The sequence below is a fragment of the Mobula hypostoma genome, chromosome 21, assembly GCF_963921235.1.
Source record: "Mobula hypostoma chromosome 21, sMobHyp1.1, whole genome shotgun sequence".
Classification (NCBI taxonomy): domain Eukaryota; kingdom Metazoa; phylum Chordata; class Chondrichthyes; order Myliobatiformes; family Myliobatidae; genus Mobula; species Mobula hypostoma.
The window spans coordinates 13,057,476-13,071,658 of NC_086117.1; the positions used below are offsets into that span (position 1 = coordinate 13,057,476).

The 14,183-nt window shown below is 39.9% G+C and overlaps 1 protein-coding gene and 1 long non-coding RNA gene across 2 annotated transcripts in view; one reads left to right on the top strand and one right to left on the bottom strand.

Moving 5' to 3' along the window:
- The window catches only part of ttll11 (tubulin tyrosine ligase-like family, member 11), a 179,457-nt gene that overhangs the window by 136,202 nt on the left and 29,072 nt on the right, over positions 1-14,183 (top strand). The gene's annotated exons all lie outside the window — the stretch shown is intronic.
- Positions 12,543-14,183, bottom strand: part of LOC134359794 (uncharacterized) — an 82,642-nt gene continuing 81,001 nt past the window's right edge. Inside the window, exon 3 of the long non-coding RNA XR_010021205.1 lies at positions 12,543-12,894. This is a non-coding gene — a long non-coding RNA (uncharacterized LOC134359794). The remainder of the gene's footprint in view (positions 12,895-14,183) is intronic.

The following is a 14,183-nucleotide window of genomic DNA, read 5'->3' on the forward strand; positions in this document are numbered from 1 at the left end:
TTTGTAAAGTGGAAGGGACAAGAAGGTTGGTCTTTTGAGGGTTTGTAGAACATTTCACCTGCCCGCGCATTCTGAAATGTTAATACATCAAATTATTGGTCCCCATAATAAAAGTTCTTCCTCATAATTTATACTTTAGCAATGGAGTTATTTTCAGGAGCAAAATTATGCAAATAAGTTTAATTCTTTGACAAATTGCAACAATGTAGCTGACCTTTGTGCTTTTGAATATTTCACATAAATTATCCAATATCAGGTTGATAGCTCATTAATTGATGTTTTCTTTACACATTGTTATTTTCTTGAAGTATTCAGTTCTCCTTTATGACAGATTATTGCAATAATCTGATGGTTTGACATTTTGCTTTAATATTCTTAATCTTCATTATGCCACAGTTAACATTAGCCTTGCATCAACCTGCCATATTACTGGCTGTTCCTTAGGGGACTTTATTGAATTGGATTGAATTGAATTGACTTTATTTCTTACATCCTTCACATACATGAGGAGTAAAAAATCTTTACGTTACACCTCCATTGCAAAGGGAAGGAGTAAATTTATTGCTAGATTAACCTATTACATGATATGAAGTCAATGTTAAGGATAAATTATTTCTTAAATCAAACTGCACTGGCATTGGCAATATCCTATATAAGCCTGTGATTTTAATTTTAATAATGCAAGAGTGCATCTTCTTAGATTTTTTTGGTTGTTGCATAAAGGTCTTCTTAAAAATTCAAAGAATCACAATTTTTCTAACATAATGCAACTGATTTTGGCAGTCAGTGAGTGGTGTGCCACAGGGGTCTTTGCCAGGCCCGCAACTGTTCACGATATCCATGAATGATCTGAAAGAGGGAACTAAGTGTAGTGTATCTAAGTTTGCTGATGATACTAAATTGAGTGGAAAAGCAAATCGTACAGAAGATACTGAGAGTCTAAAGAGAGATATAGATAGGTTAAGTGAGTGGGCAAGGGTCTGGCAGATGGAGTACAACGTTGGTAAATGTGAGATCATCCATTTTGGAAGCAAAAATGAAAGAGCAGATTATTATTTAAATAGTGAAAATTGCAGCATGCTGCTGTGCAAGAGATTTGGGAGTGTTTCTGCATGAATCACAAAAGGTTGGTGTGCGGGTGCAGCAGGCTATCAAGAAGGCAAATGGAGTGTTGACATTCATTGTTAGAGAGATTGAATTTAAGAGCAGGGAGGTTATGCTGCAACTGTACAGGGTACTGGTGAGGCTGCACCTGGAGTACTGCATGCAGTTCAGGTTTCCTTACTTGAGGAAGGATATACTGGCTTAGGAGGTGGTGCAGAAGAGGTTTGCCAGGTTGATTCCAGAGATGAGGGGGTTAGACTATGAGGAGAGGTTGAGTTGCCTGGGACTGTTCTTGCTGGAATTATGAAGAATGAGAGGAGATCTTACAGAAACATAAAATTATAAAAGGGATAGATAAGAAAGAGGCAGGAAAGTTGTTTCCAGTGGTAGGTGAGACTAGAACTAAGGAATGGGAACATAGCTTCGAGATTTGGGGAAGTAGATTTAGGATGGAGCTGAATAGGAACTGCTTTTCCCAGAGAATGGTGAATCTGTGGAATTCTCTGCCCAATGAAGCAGTGGAGGCTACCTCAGTAAACATATTTAAGACAAGGTTGGATAGATTTTCACATAGTAGGGGAATTAAAGATTATGGGCAAAGGGCAGGTAAGTGGAGATGAGTCCGTGGCCAGATCAGACATGATCTTATTGAATGGCAGAGTAGGCTGAACGGGCCAGATGGCCTACTCCCGCTCCTATTTATTATGTTCTTATATTCTTGTGATTTTATTCTTTTCTCTCTAAATGCCACTTATTTGCTGATGAATATGAGTTGTTCTGTGTCACCTGGAATTCCTACCATGAGTCACCCTTATAATCTCCATGACAGGGAGGCATAGGACAATATCTTCACCACTCAGTGCTGCAGTGGAACCTGAAATATTTTTTCCTTGGGATGCTCATCAATGGGCTTTCTGAGACAGCCCAATTTCATTACCACCATGGCAACTTGGGAAGCCCACAGGCAAGCATCTTAATCCTGGATACCTCCTTGCATTAAACGTAACCCCCTCTCAATACCTTTTGATCCTCTTGAAGTGTCTACCCCCTTTCTGGTTTGTGTCCTCCTATCTGCTGGCATTCCCCTTCCAACATGAACTTTTTGACCTGGTTTTGCAGCAGAGAGAGATGGAGAAGAATTTTCTTCCGGATTCTTCACCTTCTTGTTTCCTGGATTACACCTGCAGGATTTTAGAATATGCAACTGATGAAGAAATTGTAGATAATTTACAATGGAGAGGGAGGTTACTTAGACCATTATTTCTGTTCCAGTGTACTAAGAGCAAAACAACTTTTCCAAAATACATACATAACCCTGCATTTCAAGGTTCTTCAAGTAAAATCCAAATACCTGTTAATGTGACAAGGTTTTTCTGTTTACTCTACACAAATATCTAACATCTGACTGGGGGAAAATCCCACTTTTCCTCATATACGTACCAATTACTTTAAATCTATAGTTACTGTTTTTTGAACACTCTGCTGAGGGAAATAGGTCCTTATCTCTATTTACTCCCTTTGGGCTCCTCACATTTAACTTCCTCATATCTCCCTCCATTACAAAACAAACTGCTCTGCCTTATCAAATCTTTTCGCATGGTTAAAATTTTTCAGTCCTGGCAACATCCTCATGAATCTCTTCTGTGCCCTTTCCAGCTTACTTACACATTTAATAAGTGGCCAAAACCATGCAACAGAATTAATGTTATACAGTTTTTGTTCCTATATTTCAATTCTGAGCTATTTAAGGAAAGCATTCCTTACGACTTCATTGATTTCTACAGATATACCGTGGGATTCATTCTAAGTAGTTGCATCACCATCTGGTATGGAGGGGTCACTGCATAGATTCTGAAAATGCTGCAGAAAGTTATAAACTCAGCCAGTTCCATCTTGGGAATTAGCCTCCCCAGCATCCAAAACACCTCAAAAAGACAACATGCCATCATCCAGGACCTGCCCTCTTCTCATTGCTACCATCAAGGAGAGGGTACAGGAACCTGAAGACACACACTCAACATTTCAGTAACAACTTCTTCCTCTCCGCCATCAGATTTCTGAATGGACAATGAACCCTTGAACACTACCTCAGTATTTTCCCCCTATCTTTTTGCACTACCTATTTAAATTATTTTTATATATACTTTTTGTAATTTATAGTTTTTATTACTATATATTGCAATGTACCGCTGCCACAAAACAACAAATTCCATGACATACATTGGCTGGTGGTATCAACTCTGATTCTGATTTTTTAACTGGCATATTGACCTTTCCTGCTACCTTTAATGCTCTGTAGACATGCACTCCTGGGTATCTGCATTCTTTCGTACCACTTCTCAATCGTCTGCTGTGGACAGTGAAAGAGATTTAATGTTTTATGTTGATGACCTTCATCAGAACTTGCAAGGTGAAGAAAGAGCACTTGTTTCACTGATGAAAGGTCTGCAGTGCAAAGCATTATGCTGCCTGCCTACTGAGTATCTCTGACATCTTCTGCTTTTATTTAACATAGAGGTGATAGAGGTATACAAGGAGATAAGGGGCACAGATAGTGTGGATGCCAGAGACCATTTTTCCAAGGACAGAAATGGCTAATACAAGGGATCATAATTTTAAGGTGATTAGAGGAAAGTATAGGTGGATGTCAGAAGTTTGGTTTTGATGACAATGAACTTGAACTTGAAAAGTAGGTTCTTTACACAGAGAGTGGTGTGTGCATGGATCACCCTAACAGGGTGAGTGGCAGAGGCATTTGGGGCACTTAGAAACTCTTAGATTGGTAATGGATGATAAAGGATCAAGGCCAATGTAGGAGGGAAGGTTTAGATTGATCTTAGAGTAAATTAAAACGCCGCCACAACATCCTAGGCCGAAGAACCGGTACTGTGCTGTAATGTTTTATGTTCTATTTCCAGCAACTCCAGCTTTTTGTTTTCCAGTCTGCTTATTATAGATTACACTCATCTTACATTTTAACCAGATAACTAGAATTCTTTCCTATCTTGACATCTGGCTAAAATGTGGTTTCCTTTCCACGTATCACAAGAAAATCATTGCCAGGATTCTGCTCAACTGCTCTCCAACTCCATTTGGGACAGATGTTCCCCACATTTCCGTATTGATTCAATCCATATAGAGACACACTAGGCATGCAATAGAATCAACAAGAGAATGCACCAACAAGGCGACCAACCAGTGTGCAAAAGACAACAAACTGTACAAATACAAAAAAAGGGACAAAAAGAAATAATATTACCCATATTCCTGCCGTCTTAACAGTGATATAGAGTTTCGCTTGTCCTAACCTACCACCCCATGAGCCTCCAACACATCATCCTCTGAAGCTTTTGCCATCTCTAAAGGAATCCTACCATCAAACGTATCCTTACCTCTCCCACTGCCTCTGCTTTCCACAGGAATCACTCCCTCTGTGATTCCCTTGTCCATTTGTCCTTCTCCACTTATCTCCCTCACTCACGTATCCCTGCAAATGGCCAAAGTGCTACACCTGCCCATTCACCTCCTCCCTCACCTCTATTCAGGGCCCCAAACAGTCCTTCCAGGTGAGGCAGCACTTCAGCTGTGACCTACTGGGGTGTCTATTGTGTCTGTGTGCCTGATGAGGCCGCCTCTGTATTGATGAGATCTGTTATCAATTGAGGGACCCATTGGTCAAGCACCACTGCACCATCTGCCAAAAGCGGAACTTCCCAGTGGCCAAACATATTAATTCCAATTCCCATTCCTATTCTGACATGTCAGCCCATGACCTCCTCTTGTGCCATGATGAGGCCACCCTCACAGTGGAGGAGCACCACCTTATATTCCATCTGGGTAGCCTCCAACCTGATGGCATGAATATCAATTTCTCCATCTAGTAAAAAAAAATTCCCTCCCCCTCCCCTCTTCTTCTATTCCCCAATCTAGCCTGTTAACTCTTCTCACCTGCCTATCAACTCCCCCTGGGTCCCCTCCTTCTTCCTTTTTTCCTATGATCCACTCTCCTCTCCAGCCCTTTATCTTTCCTACCTACCTGGTTTCACCTAGCCTCCCTCCCCCCCCCCCGACCAGTCTGGTGACTTCCCCCTTCTTCCCCAGTCCTGAAGAAGGGTCTTGGGCCAGGATGTCGACTTTTTATTCAATTTCAATAGATGCTGCCTGACTTGCTGACTTCCACCAGCATTTTGTGTGTGTTGCAATAAATAAATACGCTCTAAATATAGAGAACATAAGATAAAGAGTCCTTGAAAGTGAGTCCATTGATTGTAAGACTGTTTAGTGATAGGGCAAGTGAAGTTACCCATCTGGTTCAAGAGTCTGATGGTAGAGGGTTAACAGCCGATGTGTGAGTCCTGAGGATCCTGTACTTTCTTTCTGATGGCAGCAGCGGGAAGAAAGCATGACCCAGGTGGTGGGGACCCTGATGATGAATGCTGCTTTCTTACCACAACGCTCCATATAAATGTGCTCAGTGGTGGGGAGGAGATATCCATGACTTCTTGTAGGATTTTCTGTTCAAGGGCATTGGGTGACCTAGCCATCAATATATTCTCTACCACACATCTATAGGAATTAGTCAAAGTTTTAGATGTCATAAACTCCTCAGGAAGTAGAGGTGCAGTTGTGCTTTTTTTCTAATTGCATTTACATGCTGGGCCCAGGACAGGTCCTCTGAAATTCTAACACTAAGGAATTTAAAGTTGCTGACCTTCTCCACCTCTGACCCCCGCAATGAGGACTGGCTTATGGACCTACAGTTTCCTTCTCCTGAATTCAATAATCAGCTCCGTGGTCTTGCTGACATTAAATATGAGGTTATTGTTTTGGCACCACTCAGCCAGATTTTGATCCTTCCTCTTATACATATGCTGATTCATCACCACCTTTGATTCAGCCAATGACGGTGGTGTCGTCAGCAAACTTAACTATGACTTCAACAGGAATTGAAAGGTATTCCACTCCCTGCTATCAGTGGTTCAGGATGACAGTTTGCAACTTGCTCATTGATCCACAGGGGCACACAGTAGTGCTGAGTAACACAATTCTTTCTATTCTGGGTACACTGAATCCAAATAAAAGATCCACAGGTGAGGTTAATATATATAGCCAGGAACTAAGTAGTTCTCATCTCAAAAATGTGCCTGGGTTCCAGGATCAAAAGAGTGCCCTGTGGTGTAACACTTGTGATATTTTCTGTTTTTTATGCTCGCCTTCGTCTAGACCCTAAGATCAGGAATTTAACCCAAAATTAGATGAAAGTTTCTGTTGTTTGAACTTGCCTGCAAGTAACTGTACTGTTTATTGTACAGATTAATTCCATTTGAGCTGGATGTCCCAGCAGTAAACCCATTTTATCACTTGGTTCACGTCAGGTTACTAGGATTGAATTGGTAGAGTCCAGCCTCTTACAGTAACTGACTTATCAGGTCAATTTAGTTTGATTTTACATGACACCCAATGATAATAAATGATGCATTTTATTATTAGGCTCCTTCAGTTCTTACACCAAGAGCGCATGATGTTTCAGCTAAATGAGAGTAAGATTTCAAGTTTCACAAAACAAAACATCATTTATTCATTCTGTAAATTATTTGTTCATACAAATGTGTGTTGATAATTTGAAGCATTGTCTTAATTGATCAACTTATTGTTGTTGCAATTAAGATGACTGGGATCTGAGAGGCTTCTTTTTCTTCACTATTGTGAGTAAGCTCAGTAATTTAAAATTCCAATTGTACTATATATTGGATAGTGTTTAATTTGAATTGCATACTGCTACACCAGGGTGCAGCTGCATGGTGGTTAACTTACTGGTCTAGCTAGAGCCCAGAGTATTGAACCAAGGCAAGTTATGTCAACTTGATGGACTGCCTAAAAGAAAGATGACTTGACACTGTGTCTTAAGGGTCAAATTGTGCTGCGTTTGGCAAGCAAGTCCTAAGTGAACGAGCAGCTAACAAGTATGTTCCAGACATCTGCAGTCCACTGCATTCTTGGACTCTACTGGGATTCTTCGGCATTACTTTAGATAGTTTGCCCCAATGATCCCATTGCCAGCCAGACCTGGCACAGGAACAGAGATTAGGATTAGAGAGGTAAACTCAGTAAATTATTTTTACTTAATTTTATTACATTATTTTATAATATGTAATATTTTAAATGAGTTAAATCAATTTAAATTCTAAGACGATTTATAAAGCTCAGAATCTCATAAATTGACACACCAGCAGTGCACCCACCCCCAACACCACCACCAAGCCCCCTACCAATGTGCAGCATTGAGTTCTCAGTGAGAAATCATTTGAGGCCTGTTTTACACGGAGGCTTCACTATTCCGTACTGGATGGCCAAAGAACTGGGAAATACTGCACAAATGGACCCACATATCTATACAATTTTAGTACATCCATGGGTTTTGTGGACTGAACCTAGCTTGACTTGGCCGAAGTATTTGGTCATGCATATGGTTTTATGCTCTAAATTAGTTGATAAAAAGTCAAAATCACAAAATATAATTAGAAAGTAAATCCTTTGCTGGTGAAGTTGAATCAGGAAAATGTCATCAACACACTTAACAGCAGGGCATGCCCTTCAAAAGCTTAAAGACTCAACTTGAAGACAATTATTTGCACACTGGTGATTCAGTTTGAACTGTGGAGGGGTGGGCGTTATAAGTATAGGTAATTCCAAGTCCCAGAAGCCTTTGAGGAGCCACTCTCCTACATTGAGTTCTTTATAGACCAACACATCAGGGAGCAAAGGATTTCTAAATAAGTGGTGCTAGATGTTGGTCACCTGAATCACTTGATGTTTTTAGGCAGTGTCACTTTCATCATGAGATTTCTCACTTGAGGTATATGTCAGGTGCAACGCTCCAGGCATTCGCAGATGACATATACCTAATTTCGCAGCTCCCTTCTCTTTCTCGATCCCTCTGTCTCCATCTCTGGAGACAAACTGTCGACTGACATTTTTTTATAAACCTACCAATTCCCACAGCTATTTTGATTATACTTCTTAACTCCCTGTCTCCTGTCACCTTCTAACTATCCTCCTTCCACTCCCCCACCTTTTTTTATTCTGTGTGTCTTCCCTCTTCCTTTCCATTCCTGAAGAAGCGTCTGGGCCCGAAATGTTGCCTGTTTATTCATTTCCATAGATGCTGTCTGATCTGCTGAGTTCCTTCAGCATTTTGCGTATGTTTCTTTGGATTTCCAGCATCTGCAAAATTTTTTGTGTTGTGCACCAGTAATTGTGAGACATCATGGATGCTTTCTGCTCAAGGAAAGGAGAATTCAGCTCCATAAGTGTAGCTTCAAGTTAATTGAAGAAAACCTTTATGTTCATAGCATGTATCTTTACCATATAACATCCAAAAGGACGAAGTCAATGGGCATATTTGAAATCTTGCTATCCTAACCTGAATGTGTATCATCAATCCTTCAATATTACTGGGTCTAAACCTGGAAACTCACTACCCAGTCGCAATGTTAGAGTACATTTATAAGATGGATATTATCAACTCAAGGCAGGAACTCACCACAACTTCCACAAAAGACATTCAGAATGAGCAAAAACTAACTTCGCGAACACGAGGAAATGTGCAAATGCTGGAAATTCAAGCAACACACATCAAAGTTGCTGGTGAATGCAGCAGGCCAGGCAGCATCTCTAGGAAGAGGTACAGTCGACGTTTCGGGCTGAGACCCTTTGTCAGGACTAACTGAAAGAAGAGCTAGTAAGAGATTTGAAAGTTGGAGGGGGAGAGGGAGATCTGAAATGATAGGAGAAGACAGGAGGGGGAGGGATGGAGCCAAGAGCTGGACAGGTGATAGGCAAAAGGGATAAAACTAACTTCGCCTATTTTCCTCAGAAACATATTACAGTAACTCTACACCAATATTCAGGATGAGGGCACCCTTTGATTTGATAAGTTCATGTCATTCTCTGAATTTCATTCATCCAAAGTAAAAGCTCTGCCTGAGTAGCATTTTACAACTAGATGGCAGCAACATATGAATGTTTCCACTTTAACAAAGCATAAGCCTCGATCTGAACTATGTAGAATGCCAAGGAGAACTGCAGTCAGGTTACTTTAACACTTGCAAGACTATACGTTGAATGTTCAAGGATATCAACCATCCTCCAATTAACTATATATGGAAGGGGTCTGCTCCAGTTTGCAGCTGGTGCATGCTCTGCAAGAGATCAAAGAATGTTACTGAATGGGTATATGAGCAAATGTATTTGAAATGACTGATGAGTATGCATATTATGCTGGAAGTGTGCATGTAGTTTATGGTAATTGTATGAATGTGACAGTTTATTTGTTTGATGAATGGGCTTGCTGTCTCCACTAGCCGTGGCAACACTTTCAAAGTCATTGAATGTTTTATACTATTGGTTTTAGCTGCCCTGGACTCTGTTTTGGACACCTAATGCTAACCCTAGCCATTGAACAACAGTGCTATTGAATCAGTATAAATTCATACTTACTACATCCTCAACTTCAGCTGGCACCTTATCTTGTAACTGATGTTTTTAACATGCAGGTTACTTCTGTGGTTGTCCATCTACCATATTAGGACATTGACTCCACAAATGTGAAATATATGAAATTAAGCACTAGAATCCTTATCCATACTGCCTCTCTTCTATGCTGTGGTGTCATTGATTCATTAGCATCATATAAAATTTGACATATTAGAGTCACAGAACACTGCAGCACAGAACCAGGCCCTTTGGCCCATCTAGTACATGCCGAGCTATTATACTATCTAGTCCTACCGACCTGCATCTACACCATGCTCCCCTCATCCACGTACCTATTCAAATTTCTCTTAAATGTTGAAATCCAACCCATATCTACCACTTATGTTGACAGCTCACACTCTCACCACCCTCTGTGAAGAAGTTCCCCCTCGTGTTTCCCTTAAACATTTCACTATTCACCCTTAACCCATGACCTCTAGTTCTAGTCTCAGACATCACCCTCAGTGGAAAAGCCTGATTGCATTTACTCTATCTATACCCATCATAATATTGTATACCTCTTATCAAATCCCCCCTCAATCTCCTATGATCCAGGGAATAAAGTCCCAGCCTTTTCAACTTTTCTATTTCACTCCGGTCCTCAAGTCCTGTAAATTTTCTCTGCACTCTTTCAATCTTATTGATTTCTTTCCTGTTGGTAGCTGACCAGAACTGCACATAATATTCCAAATTAGGCTTCAACAACATCTTTAGAATGTAAGTCAATGATTTGGACTATGCGATGAATGGATTTGTGGCTAAATTTGCCAATGATACAAAGATAGGTGGAGGAGCGGGTAGTGTTGTAGAAACAGAGAGCCTGCAGGGAGACTTAGATAGTTTAGAGGAAAGGGCAAACAAGTGGCAAATGAAATACAATGTTGGAAAGTGTATGGTTGTGCACTTTGGTGGAAGAAATAAACGGGCAGACTATTATTTAGATGGGGAGAGAATTCAAAATGCAGAGATACAAAGGGACTTGGGAGTTCTTGTGCAGGATACCCTAAAAGTTAACCTCCAGGCTGAGTTGGTGAAGAAGGCGAATGCAATATTGGCATTCATTTCTAGAGGTATAGAATATAAGAGCAGGGATGTGATGTTGAGGCTCTATAAGGCACTTGTGAGTCCACACTTGAAATATTGTGTGCAGTTTTGGTTCCTTATTTTAGAAAGGATATACTGACATTGGGGAGGGTTCAGAGAAGATTCACGAGAATGATTCCAGGAATGAAAGGGTTGCTGTAATAGGAACGTCTGGCAGCTCTTGGGCTGTATTCCCTGGAGTTTAGGAGAATGGGGTGGGGGTGGGGAATCTCATAGAAACATTCCAAATGTTATAAGGCCTGAACAGAATAGATATGGCAAAGTTATTTCTCCTAGTAGGGGAGTCCAGGACAAGAGGGCACGACTTCAGGATTGAAGAATGTCCATTTAGAACAGAGATGCAGAGAAATTACTTTAGTCAGAGGGTGGTAAATCTGTGGAATTTGTTTCTACGAGCGGCTGTGGAGGCCAAGTCATTGGGTGCATATAAGGCAGAGATAGACAGGTTCTCAATTAGCCAGGGCATCAAAGGGTATGGGGAGAAGGCAGGGGAGCGGGGATGACGGGAAGAATTAGATCAGCCCATGAATGAATGGCCTACTTCTACTCCTGTATCTTATGGTCTTATGGTCTTATACAACTTCAACATAATATTCCAACTCCTCTAGTTGATACTTTGATTTATGAAGGCTGTTTGTCAAAAGCTCTCTTTATGACCATATCTACCTGCAATGCCACGTTCAAGGAATAATTGTAACACATTCTAAGCTATTATATCCTGTATATATTGATCCAATTTTTAGATATATGTCTTTGTGATAATGTTCTGCAACAAGATAGTATTAATGTTTCAAATGTTATGTTATTGGCTGTTAAATTATATACAGAAATAAGTAGCTTATTTAACAACAATGTCTTTGTATATCCACAATTGAAACATGTATTCAAAATAATCAAATAGGTTAATTTGTGTGTGACAGCATATTTATGTAAGCACTTTAATCGAGAGAATTATATTCAGTGGATCACCCTCTGAAACCTTTTGACTATTTGGAATTGTATGTAGTTTAAAGTACTGTGAGTGATTGTGAGCTGGTTCAACATTCCCATTGGGAGTACAAACAATACCTGAATAGGTTAGCTCAGTCTTTCTTGCATGTTCCCAGTGTCTTTGTTCTTTACTGGCACCACAACAATATTCATGAGCTGTAAGTTCTTTTCCTCCCTTTAAGTAGGGGCATGGATAAGTAGGGGGTAGATAAGTTGGGTCTTCAGTAAAAAAAACATCAGCATACAGAGAAAAAATTTAAAAAGCTAGTTATTTATCTCTAACTATCTTCATACTCCTCTTAACTCTTCTGTTGCTTCCGTACTCTCAGTCTGTTTGTCAGGCAATTACTTTCAGAATTAATGCAGCAGTAGCTGAACTGAGCTTTTGACCCCATATCCTGGCCATCTAAACATTGTGCCAACTTACTTTCAGACCCTGGCCTATCCACAGTGATGAAGCCTAGGCCTCTGGTTACATTCAAAATTTCTCATTGTTGTGTTCAGATCGTTTTGTCATGTTGATCCTTCCTACCTTGTAACTACTGTGATGCTACAACCTCATCTGGCCATCTTGAGATGAGATATGAGGTGTGGTTATAGTGTGGGTTTTCATTCGCCAAATGTTGCAGAACTTATTGTACTAATGACCATTCATGGGTGTATTTGCAAAATTGGACAGGATATTTCCATGTACAATCCACATGAGCCTTTTCCCTTATTCATCACCCAGATACTGGTTTTATATTGGTTTCACCAATCATGCATTGCACATTTTAATTTTACTAACATAAAATGGAGTTACAATTTGAATGGCTACCAAGAAGAGTTTGTTTTTAAGGACTAAATCCCTTCTCTGCTGTATAGGTGTTAACTGAAATCCCACTGCAAAACATTCCATTCTGATACTTATTTCCTGATGTAAGCCACCATAATCCAGTTCCACCCTTGATTTTGCAGGAAGCCTGATTTGGCAATACTGTTAATGATGGTGTTAGTGCATCAAATATGGTATCATCCACTGTCTAGGCATCTCTTCCTCTGTGGTATTTATTTTCAGGATTTGGGCAAAACCAGCATATATTACCCATCTTTACTCGTCCTTGAGACGTTGGTAGCAGGCCAACTTCTTGCACTACTGCATTCTTGATGGTAAAGGTACACCTACGTTGTTGGATAGAAAGTTCAAAGGTTTAGATGCTACTACAATTAACAAGGAAAAAGTCTCAAAGCACTGAGACATACAGTAAAACACAAAGATGAATATTAAGATGAGTCAAGTTTAATCGTAGAAATAGACTTTAAGTGAGGAGAGGATTGGGCATTTAGGATCTAATCTCCGGAATTCCTTGTTTGAAACATTTTATTACTTTGTTTCTCGCTCCTTATTTAAAATGCATTTCTTTCATCAAACTTATCTTCAGTAATCCTCATGTCCAACTTTGGGTTGGTGTGCATTTCTCTCTGATTATGTCTCATTGAATTGCCTTGAACCTTTATCTTTGCAAAGCACATAGTGTGCTTGGAAGGAATATAGAAATAAGAGTTGAAGTAGACTGTCCTAAAGTTTGATGTTTAAGATTTTAAATTGTCCTTCTCACCTGCCTTCATCCCCTTGCTGTAGTGGTCATTCTTGAGCTCTGCACAACCAACCCATTCCAGTTGTGACTCCAGACCCTATTTGCACCCCACCCCAGAAGCCTGTGTTGATTCCAACCCCGACTCCTGATAGATTGCTCCAAGCTAATCCTCAAGATGCCCAACACCTCTTGCACCCACCACCCATCACACACTCCCAAATGGATCTCAGAAGCAAGCAGATGAAGGTCTTTATGTCCATATAGTTGTGTAATACCAATTCTATTGCAGTATAATTTGGACACTTTGTAATGGAAGTTTGTAATTGAATCCAAGAGCATGCAAAAGTATTTCACTGGTATAATGTGTCCTTTCCATCTTGGCACAAGATTTCCTTCATTTATGCAAAATGCAAAATCTATGCAATCTGTCATTTTCCTACTAATGATTATTAAAGATTATCCGACTGATTTTCAAATCCCCTTTAGGCAAGATTTTACACAGTAATAATTAGGTAGCAGAATGGATGTTAGTTTATTTACTTCCGCAGTCAGCGTACCCTAATATATCATTTGTTCAATTTTGTTGTAACTCCATTTTGCATAAATTCAAAAAGAAATACAGCTGTTGTGTCATATTCTAATGTGCTTCTGCTATAAATCCTTAATATCAGAACACTATAAGGTGTCGACTAAATACAACCCTAAAGGTATGAAATAATGCTACATAATTGTGCAATTGTATATGGATCTGTTGATGATTTGAATACATTGGAACTCCTCCTGGCGTTTTTCAATAGTTTATGACATGCAACAAGGTTACTCATTCCTATTTTTTGCTATTAAAGATGGCAGTGTTCAATATCTTGAACTTTA